Source organism: Spinacia oleracea, chromosome 6, assembly GCF_020520425.1.
Source record: "Spinacia oleracea cultivar Varoflay chromosome 6, BTI_SOV_V1, whole genome shotgun sequence".
Classification (NCBI taxonomy): domain Eukaryota; kingdom Viridiplantae; phylum Streptophyta; class Magnoliopsida; order Caryophyllales; family Amaranthaceae; genus Spinacia; species Spinacia oleracea.
Window position 1 is genome coordinate 95,379,354 of NC_079492.1, and position 21,854 is coordinate 95,401,207.

Sequence of the window (21,854 nt, forward strand, 5' to 3'; positions counted from 1 at the left end):
CTAGCAATCAAAAGGGAGACTACCACTCAATTTCATCTTTCGATCCTTGGTTGAGGAGACTAGAAATAAGTCTAAATGATGATCAAACATGAAGACTAACAATAAAACCCTTTCAATCAACTAATAAACATCCCACAATCACTAAAATCCCACATGCATAAATCAATTGTTCATGACTCAAAAGAGGGGTTCACCCGAACCCTAGAAATTTACTACTCACAATCCATGGAAATCAAACCAACAACAACAATAATCGAGTAATACATGATAATAAGTTGATAAAGATTAATGGAAATCAATAAGTAAGAACAAGAATTGAATAATACCACTACTTGATTAATTGAAATAGAAATTAGAGAAGTTTAGAGTTTACAATGAAGCTTCAATGGAGGAAATTGCTGAAAATGTGAATTACAATCTTGATTCTTGATCTTGAATTGGAAGATTAATCTAACTAAGCAAGTAAATTAAACCAACTAAGTGTTTTTCTAGATAGAGAATCTAAAAAATATGAGAGAGTGTCCCTCGAGTTCTCAGCCAAAAACGATGATAATCCCTTTAACATTGGGGAATCCGTCAAAATAAAAAAATCGCAGACCACGTCGTCCCGGGCGGGACGGCTTGTCCCGGGCGGGACGAGAGAGCTGGGCAAAAATAACGAAGAGTTCCAGTAGCAAAATCCCGCCCGGGGTAAAATTCGTCGCGGGCGGGATGGCTTGTCCCGGGCGGGATGGTCCTCGTCGCGGGCGGGATGAGTCTTCTCGCGGAAAATCGAACATAGCCTGCTTCAAATGGCCATAACTTCTTCGTTACTCGTCCAAATAAGTCGTGTGACCACTCGTTGGAAAGCTCTTGGAATAAGCTTTCATATCCAACTGAAATCACAAGAAAATATTAAGTAGAAAAAAAGTTATGCTCGTTTTAGTATGGAAGTTTTGCACAAGTTCGGCTCCTTGGCTTTTTCCGGTTTCTCCGGCTCTTTTCTTGGCTCTTTGGCTCATCAAAATGCTCGTGGATCACCAAATACCTACACAAAGGGAAAGGAAACAAAGGACACAAAGAAAAACAAAGAAGAAAAATGCCTAAAAACCATAAAAACTAGTGAAACTAAGAAAAGTAAGAAAATTGGAAAAAGTAAGGAAAAAGAGATAAAAATCCACTAAACTAACACTAAAGTCCACCTAAAAACACCACCCTTAGTGGGTTAAAAACCCACTTATCACCGACTTTCTACAGTAGACTTCATGGGAAATGGATGTTCTAAATCAAACTTAGTGCCTATATCCATGAGGATTGTACACAACTATGTGTTGTATTTAAAGTGTTCCTTGTCATGCGAGCGGCTTCTTTCGGTCCCGATGCCGTGGCGTTTGAGTTGTGATCTTCGGAGATGGCCCATGTGTCATTGTCTCTGGTGGATTTTTTTATCTGTTTTATCTTTTTTCCCGAGTGGGTCTGTGTTTTCCCCATGTTTCGGATCCTTTAGGACACTACTCTATGGTGTGAATGAATACTTTTGCCTCTTCTAATAATTCGGCCTTTAATTTTTTGGAAGCTCTTCTTCACTAAGTCAAATTTGAAGGAGCCTTTATTCAGTCCTGTTATTAACTTATCAAAGGCCACCTTGTTCGGTAAGTCAGGTATTTGGTCGGCTTCTAAGTTGAAACGTAATACGTAGCTTCTGAGTGATCCGTCATTCCCTTGTTGGATGGGTCTGAGGTGCATGCTCGTCTTCCTTTCTTCCTTCTAGGCCATGAATCGAATGGAAAATAAGAGTTGTAACTCTGCAAATGAAGTGATGGTCCCTACTGGCAACCTCTCAAACCACTTAGACGCTACTCCTTTTAGTGTTAATGAGAAATATTTGTACCAAGTGTCCTCGTTGGTTCCTTGTAGGTACATGTGATGACGATAAGCTAGTAAATGCATGTTTGGATTTGGCGTGCCGTCGTAAGATTCAATGGTGGGGGTTTTGACTTTTGGATCTTTTGGTGTGTTCATTATTGCCTAACATAATGGGGTAGAATGTCCCAGGGTCATATTTTCTAGACCTTGTTGTATGTGGAAAATTGGTTCTCTCCAACAAGAGGTTCCTCTGAAAAGATTAGTTCCAATGGCACAACTCTAATTTCGCGTGGAGGGTTGGAAAGGGTCGTCGGCGTGTAGCTTGTGTCAGATAGCTCAGACTCTACCTCATAGTGTTCTTGACAACGGGTCGCTCGACGCAGGCCTTCCTACAGGGTTCCTCTTGATACTTGCATTTCTTTTCGTGGAATATCCTCTCGAGCGATGGAGACGTGGAGGGGGATTATGGTGTTCCCAGTTTAATATTTTTGCGGTTGTGTTGATGAGTTTGTTCCGTGCTTGTCGTAGGCTTTCTCCGGCTCTCCAGACGTTAAACCTGAGTGGGATTCTGTCTAGGTGGCCAAGGCCAGGATTTGCATATAGGCCTTGAGTGACGTTCTCCACTTCAGTTACTCGTTTTGTGTCGGATCTATATATCAACAAGTTTCTTCTACTCTCTTCTTGTAAATTTGTGCCCATTTCTATTAAAAATTGTTATGTATCTGTTGTTTAAAGTCAGCATGATTCTCTCGTAGAATACCCTTAGAGACGGGCACATTTTCATCCATCACAACCTTATGAACGTTGGGATTCATATGTCCTCAAGCTGGGGGTAATCCAGGCTCGAGTTCCTCTTCACTTGTTACTTATACTTCTGGAAAATGGTGAGGTGTATGCCATGCATTAGAAAGACGGTTTAGTTCTTCTATATTAATGATTTCATGATTGCCTCTAGGTTAGTCCCTTTCTCTAGGATGCCTCTCGCCTAATTCGGCTTGTTGTTCATAGTTGTTAGGTTCTTATTGGCCATGTTACTGTACCTCCCCAATGACGACGACGCCAAATGATGTGGGTTTTTTTTCAGATGCTGATGGGTAAGATTTCCAAGGAGGTATCTGGTACATGTTAGCATGTTCTTCGAGGAAACCTGCAAAATAAGAATATTCCCTTAGTAATATTCCCTCAAATGTTTAAGTAGGTATTTGCTAAAGAGATAACAACAAGTAAAAGTAAAGTTTTAGAGAGGAGGTAGAGGAAAATATAATTATTGTAGGTAAGAGAATTGAATGTCTTTTCACCTTGGAAATTATAGTATTTATAGTGCTAAGGTTTTCAGGATATGCCCCAAAACAAAAATATATGATTGTCTAATCATTTATGAAGTGACATGTGTCTTTATGACCAACATCTCTTCCGAAGGGAAAGGGGGCTTTAATGGGCCCTAGACCAAAATTGGCCTTGATTCGGGGCTTGTAGACACCTAAATCGTGTCTCCCCTTTGGGATGATGACGATACCATTGTCCATGTTAGGTGGTTGGAACAACTACGTGCGGAAGTACCAATTGCTAAGAACACATTCCAAAATCCAAGAGCCAAAGTCCAATACCCGAGACCGTTCCCATTCCGGAACTCGGTACAAAATACGAATTCAAAAAATCAATTTCAAAATTCAAGTACAATCTCACCCAATGGACTTCCCCATTGGTTTTACAAGACCTTTTCCAGTCAAAATGACACTAAGCAACCCCAATTCGGGCGTCGACCCATAAAACCGAGCAAGCTGGGCCTCGTCCCGCAAAACCGAATTCAAAAACCCGAAACGACTTGTTTTTAGTCGCAAACCAAGCCTTAACCACCAAGCAAACACTACGTTCCAACTTCGTACAATTCGTACAAAGGTACACCATTACAAGCCAAAATACAAGGACGGCATATTCGTCCTTGTTTTGGCAGCTTCTGCGCCACGTCAGCAACGCATGGTGCAGGCTGCTGCGCTGGACGCTGGCGTTTAGCTACAAATTTTCCTATTTAACCCCCCTAATTCTGAGCATTTAGGGAGGGAAAATCGAAAATAGAACATCGTAATACAAAAATTGCCACTCAAATCAAAGTACAAAAACTCTCCAAAAATCTCATACAATTTCAAAGTTCTAAGCAATAGGGAGCTCTAAAAGGAATTCTAGCCTAAACCTAACTAGGTATTTCCGAATCCCAACCTAATCTACAATGTTTTCATGATTTATATTTCAAAATGATTAGCAAAGTTGACACTTTTATTATTAAAAGTGTCACTTACAACAATCATAAACTTTTGCAAAATCCTCACTTTATGTTATTCAAATACAAAATTTCAAGATTCAATGATGTTTAAGGTTGTTTGTAATCACTTCCTTAAACTAGAATCATCTTCAAAATATGGAGTAATAAAAGATGACGCCTTTCTAATGTTTAAAGGTCCAATATTTGAGATTCAAGACTCCATTTTTCAATATACAAGTTCAACTTTCCAAATCTTAAGATTCAATGATGTTTAGGGTTGTTTGTAATCACTTTCCTAAACTAGGATCATTTCAAAATATGGAGTAATTAAAGATGAAGCCTTTTCAACATTAAAAGGTTCAATCTTTGAGATTTAATACTCCATTTTTCAATATACAAGTTCAACATTTCAAGTTCAATATTTCAAGTTCAACATTTCAAGTTCAATATTTCAAATTCAACATTTCAAGTTCTATATTTCAAGTTCAATATTTCTATGTTCAAAATCTAAGACACTTTAGGTCAAGCAACTTGACCTAAAGTAGAGATTTTGGCTTTGAATCTGTGTCGGACGCACTTATTCTTAAGGAGTCGTTTGGCGTTCGGATCTCATGTGCTAAAGTTCAATTTCAATAATCGCATCTTTCAATTATGCCTTTCAATTATGCCTTTCAATTATGCATTTCAATACCGCACTTTTCAATTCCGCACTTCAATACCGCAATTTCAATTACGCATTTCAATATTTCACCTTTCAATTCCGTACTTTCAATTATGCAACTTTACTTGCCTAGTCCTTCTAGGCAATGTGGTTTCCCACCTAGTCCCTTTCTAGGTGGTGATGTACTTTACTAATTTTGCACTTATTTTCTATTGTGATGTTGCTTTACTTGTTTATTGCTTTCATCAACTCACATGCTAAATACAAAATACAAGGTTACACCACGCTTAACGAAGATAATTTCTTGGAAAAACCGATCTTAGGTTCCCTTAAATTAACTTTAAAGCAAAGTGGCCACTATACAAAGTAGAAATTCTATTTGTTCTAAATTCAAACCCACATAGTGCTAAACTAGGGTATTTTCAAAAATGTTGTGCCACGCATTTGAATTATTTCTAAAGCTCGAGGAATAAGAATCTCGTTCCCTTGCCCGGATCTCACCCATCCGTTTCTAAGATTCAATGCCTTATCCTAATAGAGTCACTTTTTGGTCTTTCCAAACGGGACCCTTAAAATTTTTTGGTGGCGACTCCTACAAAATCCAAAAATACAAAGGTTTCTAAAAACCACCCTCGTAGGGGAAATACACTACGAGAAAAGTACGAAAAAACCCCCTACAGGGCTTGATTCTTATTTATGGGTAAATTATTAATACGAGTGTCATTTGGAGTTATTCTTATTCCTTTCGTATTAAGCCACGTGGCATGACTTAACCAATCCCTGCTGAACGCTTATTTTGTGTTACATAAGATTGTTTGCGCGACTTGTCACAAATTGCACAAACGGGGTAAACAATATAAATGAATATGACTAGGGAAGAGGGATTCCACGAAGTATATCTATGGAAATTCAAGGTCTCTCTACTTTACTCAAGCATGAAAAATTGGCGAATTACAAGTTAGTTTAGGGGGCATTGAGCACTATTACAAACCATTCCCACCAGATGGTGACGGTGTCGCTCAAGAGTCTAGTGTTGTGTTTTCGGTTTCCTACCTACGTTCCCAATAGTCACGGTGAAAACTAGGCAATTAGAAATGAGGCTCAACACCCATTATAATCACGCTCCTATGGTTGACACGTAGAACGGGCGCTTTCCCGTGTCAAGGGAGCGTTTCCGGTGTCAACGGCTCCGTACTCAATGCTCATCTAGGAGAAAAACTATAGCACATGTATCACAACTTTTCCTTGGGGTTTGGAACAAGGGAACAAACAAGCAAGACCAACCCAAGTCCATCTAGCATGCTCATACACCCATCTCAAGTAGAGACATAATCCATCAACAACTGGAAAAGGCCAAAAAACACCAAGGGTACGTACAGGAGGAGAGAGAATGAAGAATCATGCCATAATTCTACTAGGCTCCACCCAACCCCTAAGCCTAAGATAACTACTCACACATAGTAGCACTTATACCTATTAGATCTAAGCAAACCAAACATGAAAACACGACTTTCTATTACGGGTAAAGAAACTCAACCTAAAAGATGAACTTGGGGATGAACACTAAGAACATATCAAATTGTGTAAAGAAACTTAACCACAAATCATGAATTAAAACTCAGAAATTGAAAAAAAAAAGCAATTAGATAAAAGCTATAACGAAATTAATCAAGTAAACAAAAGAAAGTACTTGATCTTGCTCCAAAATTTGCAGAAACTAAAGAGTAATCTAGAAGGCAATAAAGTGGTGAGAGTGTGTTCCTAAAAGAAAAAAAATGATTGAAAATAAAGTTTAATACACACTCCACAAATGTGGGTTTTAGGGTAATATTCTATTCATACTAAGGGGGGAATATGTGTACAAGAAGTAGGGTAGCTGTCGGACACTGTACGGTCCTTGTCAACTCTGCACGACCCATGTAAGTGTTGCACGACCCCGAGCTGGAATAGAGTAGCAGGTGTTGCACGACCCGTGTTGAGGGTGCAAGTCGAATCGTTCACAACCCGTGCATAACTATTATCCGTTGGCAATATTCTTCCGGTACGATGTAAGGACTGCATGATACATGCGAGGATAATGCCCCTATCTACTTCAATTCTCTTCTACACTTCTCCTATGCATAAACATCGTGTCTCCTTCAAGCCCAAAGACTCGACTTGGTGTAAGTTTTCCACCTATACTTCTCTTCTTTCGCGAGAGCCTGCAACGACAGTGATGAGGTGCGACGACGAGGATGCCACAAAGCTTGCACTCGAACCCCATTGGTGTGATCAATCTCTCTTTTGGATTAGCGGGACATTAATATTCTGTGCGTCTCTTTAACTTACTTTGTATGAAAATAGGGAGAGATGAGCTCTGCGTAGAAAACCAGCAAAGAAAGGCAATAGAGCAGGAATAGCTCTAAATGCAACTAAATTACGCTAATATGTGCACAAAAGAGATCCTAATTTGCTCATAAAGATGTGCAATAATTAGTTACAAGCACACTCGATATATTTCATTGAAGTGTTTAGCGGTAAACGGAAATGTAAAATAGTTAAGATCATGTGTACGCAAGAAAAAAGTATTGATCGAGATCTTACTTTATATTTTGATTTACATATGATAGGTTATAAAACAAGTACATAAATTAACTAATGAATAAGGAATTAATGTATACAAGACAAATATGTTTATTGAATTTTAAGGAAATAAAGAAAAGGAAACATCAAAAATTATAATGCTTAACTAGTGTCTCAGGGGCGATCGTTAGCATTTGCCTTTCAAAAATATGTAAAAAAAACCATTACAAAAATGACATCACAATAATAACAAAAAAAAGGATTATGTTTACATAAATATAATTATAATAGTATTCAACAATGAATAGAAATCAGTGATTGTTGAAGGATTTAGCAATTTCCCTTAGAATTAGCTTCTGCACTTTCCCTGTAGAACTAATAGCCAAGTTCCCAAAAACCACAAGTTTAGGTATCATCTGAATTGGTAATCTTTGACCACAAAAATGAATAATTTCACTTTCAGTTGCATGATATCCAATCTTGAGTTTAAGAAATGCACAAGGTACCTCATCATTATGATTCAAATCATGGAGAATAGGCATAGAAACTACCGCGGCTTGTAGAACTTTAGGATGAGTTAATAATACAGCTTCAATCTCCAAACTACTTATGCTCTCTCCCTTTGATAAGATAGTATCCACAACACGGTCTGTGAAACTTATACACCCGTCTTGGTGCCTAATAGCCAAGTCCCCAGTGTGGAACCATCCACCCTTAAAAGCCGTTTTACTCTTAGCCGGATCGTTAAGGTATCCCATCATCAAAGAATTTCCCTTAAACTGACTTCCCCTACGGTTTTACCATCACAAGGTACACTTTCCATTGTATTTGAATTCTTAACATCAAATTCTTCCATAATATGATCCATTATATTATTAGAACAACAATTAGTATTCCATAATTTGTTAATTACCGGAGGTCCAAGAATCTCTGTCATTTCATACCTATGCACAACCTCGAACCCTAAATTTTGAATGGCGGTGAATGTATAATCATCATAGGGTGGTAATACACCAGCAATATGAGCATAAACCTTGTGTGGTAGATAACTGTTACGATGTTTAGCTTCCTCGATGACAGTGGTTAAAATACTAGGGTGACCAGATAAATGAGTAACCTTGTGCAAACATATAGATTTGAGTATGTTACCGTGGTGGTTACTAAGAAAAACATTAGTTCCAGCAAGAGCAGCAATAGCCCATGTGAATCCCTATCCATTAGCTCGAAACATATCAGCAGTCCACAAGAACACCACTTTTATCTCTTCTCTTAAATCACTTCTAAGAATTTCCCCTAACGTGTTAAGGTACGTAGCTCTATGACTATACACCACACGTTTAGGATGACCAGTGGTTCCAGAAGTATAGTTCACTAAAATAGGATCACATTCATTATTGGGCTTTACAGCTTCAAAACTATCCAATCCACTACCCATATCAACAATCTCGTTGTAGTATAGAAGAGTATTAGGTAATTTTGAACAACAACATGATGTTGATGTAAGTACTAATACAGGGGTCTTGATTATTTTGGTAATCACAAGATTCATAACTTCAATGTGTTGGTTGTCAAGAAAATACATTTGGGTTGTAGCTCTTCTAATATAAGGATAGAGTATTTGTGTCCAACTTTGGATTTAAAGTAGAAAGAACACCACCCGCCATTGCGACACCGAAGTGTAGTTCATATAGTTCTGGAATATTTGAGACCAAAGATACAACCTACATCACATAATAGTAACACGATCATAAGATGAAATACCGTACGAATATACCATTTTCATAAATTTCATCATTTTTTCTATTTAGCTACTACTTGAACTACCGCGTGCACGACTTTGATATTTTCATATAGAATAATAAGAGTGGACTTATTCATATGAAACCGCCATAAGTATAAATTTGTAGATGTCATCATTCAAAAATATTACGTATAACTATAAGTATGTTATCATAATTTGTAACTATTTGATCAAAAGGTACAATCATTTGGTAAACTATAAATAGTTTATACTATAATTGTCATACATAGATTCTTATATTAAAATGTAATTCCTCCGTTCTTTATTTATTGTAAAAAAAATTTAAAAAAACAAAAAAACAGAGGGAGTATTGCTTACTTTACTTTTGAAGGTAATTAAATGTTTATCAACACTAGCTTTGATCATATTTTCAATAAAAGTGAATTACCTTAAAATACTATTAAAAATTTGTTAGACAATAAATGATATATAGTTTTATTTCAATGTATTTGCTAAAAGTTATTAATTTTTATACAAGCGTGACGTGCTTTGTTAATCGGTGAACATCTATACCTAGTATTTAAAAACTATAACCAATTAGCCAAGGGGCAATCTATTCTCATTCCTTCTCTTCTAGCCGCGTGTAACATCTTCTTAATTTTTTATTATTCCTTTTTCATACTATGTGCTGATTCATTCTACAAGAATGAATGAATTATGAATTTATGGTGATGTCTATTCATCTTTGGCCCTTTGGATCCATCATTGCCACCATCACGACGTCACCCTTCATTCCTTCAATTTTCAAACTCAATGACTCACTAAATTGTATGAATGCTCCTAATTCAATTCCTATGTCAACTTAATTGATTTTATTTTAATTAACTCCTTAATCCTCTCTTCTCCCCTTTTAATTTTGTAACGGTTCTTAGTAAAATTTCACAATTTAATTGATTCATTAATCAATGACTTTAAGTGGATGAATTTGAAAAGGTAGAAGTTTACGAGAATATATAGATCCAGATTCAATTATCTATCATGCGAACATCCATGTCGACCTTTTACGGGTACTTTCTTTCTTTATTATTTGTCGAAAATTTCTCAAATTGAGTATAATTTCTATTTAATAGTTCGAAGTTCCAAGTATATTCTCGCATTTTTCTCTTAAAGTTAAATTTTCGGATGATTTGTATTGTGAATTTTTAGTTTCAAATACAAATTTTGAGATAATTACTGATTTGATGGAATATTTCGATATCAGTTTGCTCCTTTTGTTGTTCTATGTATTTAGATTAATGATATTACCAGCTTTGAAAGCAAACTGTTCAAGTTCAATATGAAATTTTAATGTTGTTTATTGGGATACTTATTAACTTGGGTTCAACTTTTGTGGGTCTTCTTTGTTTACAAGGACTGCAGTTTAACTACCCGAAAGCTATGTCTTCGTCATTGTTCTTCTGAATTATAATTGTTCATTATTTAAATTGTATACTTCCTTTCAAAGTTAAATTTCCTTTTAACTTTAATTGTCTGGTTTCTCGAGGAATAAGTTAATGAGTTAGATTTGTAAATCATAACAAATAACAATTTATGTATTGCACATGCAATTGATTTCATATGGTTGTTTGTTGTTTTCCGTCCAAGTCTCAGTTATACTCAAAATGAATTTTTTTTCTTCAAATGCTACCTCGGTTAGATACGAAGTAAAATTTTGAAAGAGTTGATTGTATAGGGTTTTACTTGATTGTTTTTGGTCTACATGTTGAGTTAATTGATCGAGTTTAATTAGAAGTGTTGTTATTCATGACTGATCGGTGTATTTTACATTTTGAACTCCTATTTGAAATCGCATATGATACTAGATTTTGTTGAACACATGATTCATTTCTCGGACATATGTGTTTTCTATTGATGAAAATATAATACCACAATCATGCTTTTAATTAGAGTTTTTCCAATAATGGAAGTATTTTAGTATTTTTTTTGTGAAAAAATGTTTAAAGTGAACCCACTATTTTGGAGAAAAATAGATGGGGGAGTGGGGTTTGTAGTTTATGTGCTAAACATATATTTTGTGCCCTTTGGTATTTTTTTTTTTTTTTTTTTTTTGACATAGGCTTAAACATACATAATTGAAAAGGTTCACATATTACAACAAACTACTACTAGAGCTTTACTAGCTCTTACAAACCAAAATAAACAGTAAACTTTAAAAACCGCAAAGGCAGTGAATACTTTGATCGTCAGCCCTTGACTGATGAAGCCCCATAACATTTCTTCATTCCCATTTTCACTTGGCTCGAAGCAAGCTTGTAGACGTCGAAAGGAAGCCCTTGAAACCCTGTGACACTTGAACGACAAAGAGAGACACGGAAGGATAGATAATCCACTCATTGATTGAACCAACTTTGTAAGCAGGGTGAAATGCTTACAAACAAACTGAGACAGTGACCTTATACCTTCTTGAAAAGGTACATGGAGTCTTTCCTTGGAACGGGAGAGACTCAACCTAGTTGACAAGCTATGAACCCCCAAACATTGGGGAGCTGTCTTCGGATAAGAAATTTTGAATGCAATGAGATCACCTCTCATCGCAAACCTAAACCTAACAACCCAACTTTGTGGACACCAACACCCCCTTCCATAATCACCCTCATCTTCTCCCTTCGCCTTACAACCTGACATACCACCACTATAGGTAGTATGAACTCCCAGGACAAGATCACTAACAAGGTTAACTAACTCTTCTGAAATTAGAATCGGGCCAACACTTAAACTCAATCGAACAACCCATACTTGCCTCAAAATTGAACATACCCACATAAGACATCCAACAACAAACCAATTTTGGGAAAAACTCAAAGGGCTACAAAAATTAACAGTTCTAACAGGGAAACTTCCAACACCAAAGCATAAAACCACACTACCCAACAACGTTAAAGAAGAACTTGACATTAAAACTAATCAACTAAACCAATCAAATTAACACAATAGGGATGAAAACAAGGATCACACCACTCACATAAATGACATAATCCTCTAAAATCCGGCCAAAATTAATACCAAACACCACCCTCTAACCTAGTCTTTACCTTTTACCGTCAAGATCGGCGTATTTTCCGACACTGCGAGACGACGGCGACAAGGAACTTAGGTATTAATTGATTTCCGAAAACCTAACAGAAACATAGCAAACAACCTAATTACCTAGCACCCCTAATCCGAATTAGAAACCCTTACCCCAAATTTCACCTTTACCGGAGAGATTATCCACCGGCGGCGTCTAGGGAAGCTTCGGAGATGGACACCAAGGTTGCTTAACCCGATCTGACAGAGATCCCTTGTGTCAAAGGTCGGAAAAGTCGACTGAAACAAAATCGTCGATGAGGAGATCAAGAGAAGCAATAAAGCTTCTTCAACCTATTGAAAACCCTTCTTTGATTTGCCGGCGAAACTCACGGAGGTAGCTCCTCCACCAAAAATAAAAAACACTCTAAACGAAAGAAGCTACTACACTTAACCGCTCGCCGACGACCTGAGAGGAGAGACGATTCTCAAGCCGTCGGCGGCGCTAAGGGAAAACCTAGGGTTTGGGTTTTTGTAGAGAGAAGGAAGAGGTTTCTTTTTTAAGAGAGAGAAAAAAGTTTACCAAGTCACACTATGTGCCTTTTGGTATTACAGAAAAATAAAGACCTCAAATTCGACTAAAATTTTGCCATTTTTGATAATCGATATTCTTAGGGTGCATTCACTTTACCTTATTTAAATATATATTTTTCCATTAAGGTCGAGTTAAATAAGATAAAATAAATAAATCAAATGAAGTTTAATAACTTCCTATAAGTATATTCCAATAAGGTTCTATAAATTCCAATAAAGTCTAATAAGTTATTTTCGGACTCTAAAGTCACATTATGGGTTCTATCTTAAAATAACATATCTATTTTGTGATATGTTTTCCTAGTTGAGACCGTGCACTTATATGATATTTTGTGATATATTTTTCTATCCGATTACTTTTATGCCTATTGGTGCTCTCTCTTATACTTTATCCTAATATGATATGTATACGTAAGGAGAAAATGTAGAGGACGCTCGGATGTACTTTAGATGTATTGTATCTTTTTATTTCCTAAACACCATCATATTGGATAATGCTCACCTTGCTCATTTTCCCTCCAATCATAATGTTCATGTTAATTGTGTTACGGTTGATGGTAAGTGTTCCAGATATGATTAAAACTACATGATTATATAAAATTTTGTTGTAATTAAGTTTTTTCATTCATGTTTACACAAAAATTATAAAAACAAATAAATTATCCAATTAAGTACAATACATATAGTATAATCAGGCACGAGCCAGATAAATTAAAAATTTTATTCATGTTTACACAAAAAATATAAAATCAAATAATTATCCAATCAATACAATACATATAGTATAATTAGCCCGTGCCTCGCACGGGCCAGATAAACTAGTTGTACTTAATGTAAAATACATTAAATTAGCTAGAGACACTAGTAGAAAAAATCTTTATTGCAGCCCCCTTGTTGAAGGGGGCATAGAGAAATACGCTTCAACAACCAATCGGTCAACGCGGGTCAAACATTATAAAGAAATGCAATAGTATTATTTTCAAGTACTCTATAACACATAACACATTGTTACTTTTAGGATATGTTTGGATTGGGTGTAATTGGGGTAATAAAAATCAAATCACTTTAATAAAAGGACAATGAAGGTGAACTGAGGTGGTTGCAAGGAGGGTGGTGTAGTGGTATTGTGATGAGAAGTTGTGGTAGTGGTGGTGGTGTTGTGAGGTGAAAGAGGAATGGGGAATTTTTTACCCGCAAATGAGGGTAATAATCAACGTAGTGGGATATATGGTGGGTAACTATTTCCCCGTAATGAGGGTATTTGTTCCCCCCCTTTTTTTTTTTTTTGCCAACACTAGCTTATTCCATTTGTCCAGGGCCGTCTCCGACAATTTGGAGGCCTTGTGCTAAAATACAGATATTGGGCCCCCGTAAATTTTAAGGCCAATAATTTAATGTAAAACACATTATTATTATATTAATATTGTTTTATTTATACGAAATATAGAGTCAAATTAATAATATGGTTTAACGTTTTATGTGTGATGGTTTGAGAAAATTGATGTAAAGGTTTGATGGACATGAAAAAAGCAGCAAATTAAAAAAAAAAAGGGGCAGGCGAAGATTCGAATCCTAGTCAACTACTAAACTTATGAGTCCTTACCAATTGGGATAAATATTATATAATGCATAATAAATCAACTGTTAAAAATATTAATATTTGTTCTTGGGGGGGGTTTAACCAACATAATTTCTTTTTGGGGCCCCAAAATTTTGTCGCCCGGTGATGTAGGTCTGCCTGGACCTCCTTTTAGTCGGCCCTGTATTTGCCATCACCTCATCCACTAATCATCACCTTCAATTATCTTTTTTTTATTATTTTTTATTATCCCTTTAATGCATTACCCTCAATCCAAACATGCCCTTAAAATAATTTTTTCCATTGTGAGAATTTTCATTGATGGAAATATAATGTACTGTGTATACGTTAAAATATTAATATTTTAACACTTCAAATTTTGTGAACCCCAAACAAAATCTTAACATAATTAAGGGGAGTTTGATAAGCAGGATGATAAGAAGTTAAAATCAGGTATTAAACCAGGACGTACGGTCTAAATTTGGAATTTGATTCGTTCCAAAGTGAAATTTTTTTGGTAGCCTAAAGTAATGGTATGATTCAAACACATCTTCTTTCTAAGTTTCTATATCCCATACTACTTTGGAGGTTGATGTATGAGTTAAAATTCTTAACATTATAAATCAAACACAAGATATAAGTTTAATAAGGATTATTATTCTTAACCCATACTTCATCATTCGTATCTAAAACCCATAAATCACACACGTCTATGGGAAATTGAACAATGATATCTATGCTTAATTTTTTCAGTTATTATTAGGAGCCTCAAGTACTCGTTTTAATGATATCATTTTTCCTACGTTGTTAGGAATTTTTGGTTACGCAAAGGTTTCCAAAAATGGTCCTCGATGTTAATTCTCAGACATCTGAAACGTTTCTGACTATGTAGTACCAAAAGACATTTAATTTTCGACTATTAGCAAAGTCTTGGTTTAGTGGTTAAAACTGATAGTATGGGTACGATAGGTATTAGTTTCAAATCTCCCTATCCTATTTGTAAATCGGATTCTCCTTGTAGCTCATTCGCACAAAAAACAAACATTTATATAGTAATTTTCTACTCCATAGCAATTAGGTAATGCATAGAGTGAGGTTATGCTACCTTCATTCCTAAAAGTATAGCATTTTGGAATGTGTGTTCAAATTATGAATTTTGATCATATATTTACACTATATTATACAATATACATAAAACATTTTCACGTGAGTTCTTGTTAGATTTGTCTCGGTAAATATATTCAAATATCAACTTTTTATACCCGTTGCATCCTAATTTAATAGTAACGATTTTTTTTCACATGTTTCAATTTAGTTGTCACATTTTCTATTAAAGCATTGAATCACCAATGTTTATCTCTTCCCACTATCTAAAGTTAAAGTCCGTCAAAAAAAAAATCTAAAGATAAAGTTATATTTCATAAGGAACCCGACCTATTCATCCATTACATATCACAGCTGGTTAGCCAACACGGTTATTCAGTTGTTCGCTTGAGCCACTCCCAAGAATTTCATAGTTGATGGAGCTCGACCCTATGACCTCTATGTCACAAGATTAGTTCACCACAAACTCCACTGACTTATGTTAGTTATGCACAAGGTGCTTAATACGGACGGATTATTCTTGTTCGGATCTAGTCCATAATAATATTATTGTAGACCCAAAACCAATAGTTTACTTTAGCACCCCTTTTACCTACATAGTGATCTTTATTGTTCACATAGTGACTATAGTAAATTAAACACCAATTTTCTTAGATATAATATCCATTTTTATATCAAAGTAACCCTTTTACTTTCAAAGGGAAACGTAACTTAAAATCACATTATTCAAGCATAACATGTAGTAAATATACCAATTTGATATTTTTTTCATAATAATTCTAATAAACACGTCTAAAAAAATTAGAATCAAATTTTTAACCTTTATTTTAGTCATGATCCACAATAAATTTAGTGTGAACCAGGATTATTTAAGAATTAGTGGATAATGAGTAAACTATTGTGGTTTTCTTTATCGGGATTAAATAATATTTCGAAATAAAGTACTCCCTCCGTTTCTTTTTGTTCTTTACGTTTGACCTTTTACACGTTTAGTACTGACTAATTAATGTGCATTAATATTCCTCTATTTTTTATTTAACCAAGAAAAATTACGTTTATTTATAATGTTTTCACTATTATCAAAATTTTAATGTCCCAATAAAAAAGTGTGAGAGATTAAATGACCCAATGAATTTAATTGGTTAAAATAATCATTTGACACAAATTTTGATAGAATATTAAATCATTTATGTAATAATATAAATAGAAATGTAAAGAACATATTGAGACACCCAAAAAGAAAAGCGTAAAAAACAAAAAGAAATGGAGAGAGTGCCTAGTGGGATTTTCAATTTTTTTGTATTTGACATCGAGACATTCTTTTTTCGCCCAATGACATATATTAAGAAATCATTTAATTTTCTATTTTCCCGTCTGACACTTAATTGAGAAGTCTTATACTCCCTCCGTAGTTTATTTGGAGTTACATGCTGATCACCACAAAATATTAAATAATATGAGTTGATTTTCTTCTAATAAATGCAAGTGGTGGATGTGTTATATTATTGGTTCACGTACATTCTTACAAGATAATCTTGTACTACCTCTCTTTGATAATGATCTTTACAGTTAATATTTTCACAAATATTAAGACACATGAGAGAAAGTGCATAAGAAGATAGGTGAGTATAATAAAATATGGATAAAATAAGTGAGATGGTGTAAAAGACGGACGAGTGTAACAAAAAAATGAATAAATAAGAAAAACCAGAGGAAAGCTGTAACTTTGAAGGGGTAATATGGTGCATTTTAATGTCAAAAATAGTATTCTCTCTGTTCTCGAATATTAGTTCCTTTTGGAATCTTGAAACTATTCACAATTGAAAAGAATCTTCTAATTTCTTTCCAATACGTACTTCAAAACATATTCATGTGAGATCTTATTTTGTTCGTCTTAATGTGTAGGTTAACAATATCAAATTATTATATTTTTTTAACATACGTATTTGGAGATATTTACGTTAGAATATTGAGTTGAAACGAGTTGAAAAGTCAAAATAGAACTAATATTTAAGAACGGAGGGAGTATAAAGTACAATGTAAATAACAAACTAAAACGAAAAATTGAAACATCATTTTGAAACCGAAGGTAGTACATGAACAAATCAATATATATGGTTGTAGATTGGATAACCTAGGATCGATTGTACATAAAAGGAATCCGGAAAATCATGGGATGTTTAGACTCCGTTTGTTTTGACGGAAAACAACTTTCCGGAAAATAATTTTCCTATTTTTCTTTGTTCGTTTTGTTAATAGTGGGAAATAATTTTCCCAAAGGTGAAAAACAACTTTCTATAGGGGAAAACCAATTTTCATTTGAGAACTGTAAATGCTACATTTTCTACTCTAATCCCTTATATTCGCTATTCGCGCCTCTTATTTCCATTTTTTTTCATATATAATTTTTCTTGTAATTAAACAAACAAACAAAAAAACTATTTCCTCTTGACAATATGCTTATAAATGTTTCCCGTTGAAACAAAAAACGGAGCCTTAGTGAAAAATAAATGAACTACAAAACCTAGCAAACAAATTAAAATTTCGATAGTGAAACTATCATACACAGGACATAATAATACAAGTGTACGTTGTTGTAAGTAAAAGTAGCATAAGGAGTAGAGATGGAGAAAAGTGACTTACAAAATCACCATAAGAAATCCCAAGAGAAGAAATAGCAGAAGCAAATTTCAAACACCTTTGATGAGTCAGTTTCCATGTAAAACTAACTTCTCCATACACCATAGAAGTTCGGTCGGGATAAACTCTCGCAGCTCTTTCCAAAAAACTAACCGGAGTAAGAGGAACATAGTTAGCAGGACATTGCTCAAGACCTTCCATTTTCGCCTTCTATATCAAAAATATTACTTCCTACGTTTAGAAATAGTTGCATCACTTTCACTTTATGCACTATTCATATATTAACTTTGACTCTCTTTTTACACATATATAAAATATAAATGTCCTTGTATAAAAAAAAATGGTTGGATTAGTCTCAATGTCTACTTTTCAAATTATCAAAAAAAAATTAACTTTACTAATGGATAATTAGAGATATTAACGGTCAAAGTTGTGCGTTGGCAAACGTGAAAGTCAAAGTGATGCAACTATTTCTAAACGGAGGAAGTATAAAATAATGGCTTAAACTAAGGAAAATGAAGTGTATATTTTGTCAACAAAAATTATGTATATATATTCTCTTATATTACCTCCGTTTCAAAAAGTTCTTTACAGTTACTATTTGCACGAACTCTAATGCAATATTTAACTACTAATATATCCAATTTCGTATATGAAAAAATTGTAAAGAGTTGATATTATGAAAATACTTACCGAGACCAATATAACAAGATGTTACATGTAACGTTTTGATGTATATAATGGTGAGAATTCACGGTCAAAGTTTTCATAATTTGGACACATATTCTAAAGCGTAAAGAACTTTCAGAAACGGAGGTAGTACATACGTAGTAATAATAAATAAATTAGGAAGTTGTATATTAATTATTTTATTAACCCTTTAGAAACGCAAAGAATAATGCGTCACGAACATGGCCAGCTTAAATCAACTTGATGCACCTAGACATGAGGTTGTCTTGGACTATACCTACTATACCATTGCAAAGGTATAACCAGGGCATGATGGTAATTTTAGGTGGTATTAAGTGTAAGGCCCACCAACATTTTCATTTCCCTTTACTTTCCCATTCTCTCTCTAGATTTCTGGTATTTCAAATTCAAATTTCGAAATTTTTTTTGTTTTACCTTTAAATTTAAGTTGTTAAAAATTTAGTGCAGCTGTAAAATTGGAATAAATGTGAAAATAAATAAATTTACACTTAATATCTCACTCTCTCTCTCCATAATCTTAGCAGTTCCTTTGAGTTCTTCACCTGTTCCGCGCTCCCGCTCGTTTGATCTCCCTCCAAAATCGGTAACCTTCGTCGTTTCTCACAAAAAACCACCCACTCTGTCGCTCAACCGCCGATAACTGCCGATAAATTCGGTTTGGTGAATTCGTGAAAAGCAATTGCGCTGGAGGAAGATTTATTTGTCATCAAGAGGTAAAACCCTAAAACCCAAATCGAAAATTATTAAAGTTTATGTATTTAGGTTTATTGGAGGGTTTATATTTGTAATCGTAATTGTTAAACTCGTAAAATTTTAAGAATTTCTGGGTTTCAGTTAGGGTTTCTGGTTTAATTGCTGCATGTTTTTGTTCGTTTATTAATAATCGTTTATTAAAATTTGTTTAGGGTTTTGTTTGTGAAATGGTGGAATTAGGAGCATGAATGGCGGTTGTTTTGTAACTGGGTTTTGATATTTGAAAAAAATTTGGTATATTTGATGTGTCGCTTAAATGATGTGAAATTTGTTAGAAATAGTGTTGATAATATGGAGAATTGTACTTAAAATATAGAATTATTTTTAAAAAGGATCATAATTTTATATTGATACTAATATGGTATTGAAAGTGTTTGACAGTTTGGTATCGCAAATGAGATTTGGGTTGGTAGATTTGTGCCAAAATGGATCTAATTATGTGTGGATGTTTATATGTGTGCATTTAAAAAAGAAAGTAATTGGAGTGTGATGTTTTTGAATGTTGTGAATTTGTTGTGTTTAGTTTACGTTGTTATTGTAGTCATTAAACTTTATAACTTTGTAGGAAAATGGGTAAACGTAATGCTCCACTTCCAAAGGAGAAAAAAACAGAGGAAGACGTTGTTAAGGGAAAGGGCGTGTCTACAAGGGCAGGAGCACGAACGGTAATTAGTACAAGAATGCTATTGTATTAAATAGAAGAATCCAACTCTAATCCAATTCTATTTTTAATATTAAGTCATAAGTGAACTTGTTGTGTTGTGGGTGTAGAGAACAACTGCATGTGGGCTAAAGGCAGTGGAAGTTTCTTCCAGTGGAAAGAAGAGAATAGTGTATGATGCGGAGACTAGTGGAGAGGAGGAGCCACGTACAAAGAGCAACGATGACGAAGACGTCGTTAGTATTCATAACGTAACCACTACTATTAGACCGAAGGTTTGTTGAATTGTTGAATTGTTAACTTACTATCTAGTTTTTGATTGAATGTACATTACTCATAACAGATGTTTATGATAAATTCTGACATGGTTTTGATTGAGTGCCATTGTTGTATGCATCTTAGTTGAGTTTAGGTGCTCAGGTGAAGAAATCGGAGACTGTTGTGTCCACCAGGCTGAGGAAAGGCGGAGTAATGCATGAGAATGATAGGCTTGAGGTGTTTTCAAAGTTGTTGTCACTGTTGGATGAGAGTCGAAGGGATTTAGTTAGGAAAATGGGTTTTGGAGCCCTCCTCACCCTGAAACTACACAACCTGTCCCCTGAATTTGCCTACTGGTTAGTGACGAGGGTAGATGGTGCTAAAGGGGTGTTCTATGGTGGGGGCGATATGGAATTCAGCCTGGATCCCATCCAATTTTACTGCGTTTTGGGGCTGCCTATGGGTACTCAACCTGTTCCATCTCTTAATGCCAACCTAGACACACGCCATAGGGATATAGCATACCATATTGTTCAGATGTATGGGGATAGTGGTGGGATTTCTGTTCAGAAAGCTTGGGAATTTGCAGTTGGGATGAGGGATGGACAAGGTAAGGCGGTGGGTAGTATTGTCCCAATTGTAACAAGAGAGGAGGAATATAAATTTAGAATAGCCTTTATGATTGTTATATTGGAGCTGGTGTTGTGCCCAAGCACACACGGTTTTACCTTGGCAGGGAGGTTGTTACCTGCCGCATCGGTAGCACCGGGGTCAAATTCATATGATTGGTGCACGTTCTGTTTTGAGTGGCTAAAGATATGGTGCAAAATGTTTGCACATCAGTTTGATCAGCATGGAGTTGTTTCCGGATTAGGGGGCTGCAGCCTGTTTTTGACGGTTGGTATTTTTGAAAATATTTATATTTACTGTGTATAATTTTGAAAGCTCTTATTTGATTCTGAAGCAAGTTGGTTATTGTTGTAGGTGTTCTACCTGGACCACCTTAATGTTGTTCCTAGGCAGTGGTGTTTTATGCCGAGGGTGGCTGTGTGGTCCCAATCTGATGTCGATGCCCTGATAGAGGCAGACAAGAAAGCTGGAGGTGACTAGTGGAAGAACTCAGGTGAGATGGAATACCAAATAGTCATGTTGTGTGAGTAGTGATTCAGCAGTGTAATGATTCATTCATATAAGGACTGATGTTTTATTTTGATTTGCCACAACCAGTCTGTTGATGTTGCTTACGGCGAGAGACATCATCCTCGATTGCCAAGAGATATGCGGGGTTCCTACATTGCAAAAGAGGTTATTTTCTATTGTGTCTAATCCAATTTGGTTTAATTAGATTATTAGTTGATTAGTTTATTAGTTATTGACATCCATACCGCGCTGTAGATATTCTGATTGTGTGCATTTGAA

At 35.2% G+C, this 21,854-nt stretch overlaps 1 pseudogene; it reads right to left on the reverse strand.

Annotated features, from left to right (window-relative positions):
- Positions 1-7,639: 7,639 nt before the first annotated feature.
- LOC110789590 (butanoate--CoA ligase AAE1-like) lies at positions 7,640-18,253 on the reverse strand (annotated as a pseudogene).
- Between the last annotated feature and the right edge of the window lie 3,601 nt (positions 18,254-21,854).